We start from the raw sequence: 2889 nt of genomic DNA on the forward strand, positions 1-2889 counted from the left end.
CCCGGGCTCAACACTGCCACTATCTGACACAACAGGGGCAGTGTTTGGGGGGAGGCGCGAGATGTGATAGGCTCTGAAACCTGGGTGCATTTTTTTTTTTTTGTAACCTGGTAATTACATTTCACTTTCAGGGGTTTATTTTTTGTTAACCTACATGTATGCATTTAGATGCTTATGTGCATTTTCTCGTTATTCACAAAAATTGGATACTTGATTAGGGGAGAGACACAGAGAGATGACAAATGCTAACTGGCAAGCAGATCCCTGTTCGGGTGGTGGAAAGGATGAGGCAGAATGTCTTCAGTTCATAAAAACCCTAGTGATTCTTTAATCTCTTTGGGCATCTGTATTTGGGTATCTGTATCCACAACTGAGGAACGGAACTCCTCAGGGACTTGTCTACATTATAGGACATTATAGGACAATATAGGACGGGTGTGGATTCCTTAATGTTTGCAGGCGGTTTTGCCTAAAGACTTTGGGTAGAGTTTCCTCAGCACTTTGATTCGGAGAGGACTCTTGACTGTCACGTTTTATAGGAGAGTTTTTGGACATCTGGATTGGGGAATGATTTGGTAGTGATGGGGGAGAGACCCTCACAACCACATCAGCCACTGGCTGCCTGGGTTGGCTGCTCCTTTGAGTTCTGGCATTGAGCTTCTTCACTCCTCACACTTTTCATAGAAATGCTGCAGTGAAGTAGGGCAAGGGAGGCTGGGTTGGAAGACCCCTCAACTCCCATCCTGGCCCATGTTCTGGATGGGGTTCAGTATGATTCACTCCCCTCTGATCCAAGTAACCTCTCTTCCACCCCCATCCCCCCAAGAGGAATGTTCTGATTGGCCACAAACATTTCTTCTGTTATTCATCATTGCAAGACCTCTGTTAAAGCCGCATTTCATTAAGTCTGCTACCCTTTATATCGGATCATTGTTATTAGCGGGAAAGTGATCCTGAAATGGAAATATTACCAGGGCATATGAGTTGATGATAGAAGTAGAGATCAATTGTTTTTGACACAGTGTCAAAACAATCATTCTCTGTAATTAGCTGACCTTTGCCCATGTCCCTGTGCACCTAGATTTCTATACCAAAGCCCACAGAGGCCTAAGATGGCATGTGGGCTACTTCCTACACTTTCCAAATTGAAAAAGTGAGCCTCAGAAATCAGGAGGCTTTGCCCAGGAGCATGTGACTGCCTGTTGCTCAAGTCTTTTCCCTTCCATAACCTCGGCATATGCCCTAGGTCTTCCTGTATTGTGTTTCATTGAAGAGCAACTCAGAGAAGCACGTGCCTTATTTAAATGTTGCTATAGTCCTGGGGGATGGCTCAGTTAGTTGGAGTACTGTCCCATACACCAAAAGGTTGAGGGTTTGATCCCTGGTCAGTGTGCCTTTGGGAGGCAACCCATTGATGTTTCTCTCTCTCTCTCTCAAAATCAATAAGAACATGTCCTCAGGTGAGGATATTTTTAAGTTATTATAATAGATGGTAAATCTACTGAATAATAGAGCAGCAAAAGTTTATCTGAGATACCACCTAGTCAAACCCATAACCCTAAGGCTGAGGAGAGAGATGATGCAATAAACTGCCCAGAGTCACAAAGTTAAGGCAAAGCCATGAAAAGACTCCATGTCTTTGATGTCTCATCCAATGTTCTTTCCTTACACATAGCCCATCTTTAAATGATGGGAGGAAAGTGAAGGGGAAGAAAAGCGAGAACCCTTTCACTCTTAGTTTTATATATCTATATATAAAATATATACATATATACATATATGCATATGTATCTATATATATGTTACATATAATGTATTACATGTATTTTCATTTAAATATATGGTCCTATATAATAAAAGGCTAATATGCAAATTGTCCTCTCGACCGGGAGTTCGACCAGGAGTTCAACTGGGAGTTCGACCAGGGGGCGGGGCCAGCCAGCCAACCGCCCAGGGTCCCTCTCCCCAGCCCCACCCCCGATCGGCCCCTCCATCCTGATCGAGGTGGGCTGGCTGGACCCCACCCATGCACAAATTCATGCACCACGCTTCTAGTCTATAATAATAAAAGGGTAATATTCTAATTGGACCGGACATCATTCCAGATGTCCTTCCCGATGAAGCTGGGGCCAGAGGGAAGCCCAGGTCCCGGGTGCCAGAGGAAAGCCAATGCCGGCAGCTGGGGGAAGGAAGGCCTACTCTTGCACAAATTTTGTGCATTGGGCCTCTAGTAATATAATAATAAAAGATTCCTGAAAATTAAAGCCCCATCCCTGAATGAAATGTCTACTTAAAGAACTGGACCTGTTTTCAAATCCTAGCTGATGGGCACAGGAATTGTTACCTTCTTTCCCAAGTAGGCCACTCTCTGGTTATCTGAGAACTAGATCCTGAAACACAGAAAGTCTGAAACTAGTTAAGAAGTTGCCTAAAAATCAGTACCATGCAAGTTTAAGATACCTTTTCCTAGGGCCCCAGGGACCTTGAGAAAATAAAAGGACCATTTGAGCCACTGATGGGCATGCATATAACATACAGCTCTTAATCCTGCACCATCTCCAAAATCAGCATTTTGTAATCACTCAACAAATCATTATCTAGCATGGACTATGGTAGCAACTAGAGATACAAACTCAGAATTCACAACCAAGTGGGGTAGACTGGCATGAAGCTTCGAAATACATCTAATGCATGGAAATGCCAGAAAGGAGATATTTACAAAGTGTATGGAGCACAGATGCAGAAATGGCAGGAGGAGGGTGAGGTCAGAAATCTTATCTCTTTAGACTTTCGGCACATTTATTACCTTTTTAACATGCACATTTCCTTTCCCCTTTGTACACACATACATTATTTTTCCCCTATAAGATGTTTTCTCCAACCACAATT

The sequence above is a fragment of the Myotis davidii genome, unplaced genomic scaffold (assembly GCF_000327345.1).
Source record: "Myotis davidii unplaced genomic scaffold, ASM32734v1 scaffold259, whole genome shotgun sequence".
Classification (NCBI taxonomy): domain Eukaryota; kingdom Metazoa; phylum Chordata; class Mammalia; order Chiroptera; family Vespertilionidae; genus Myotis; species Myotis davidii.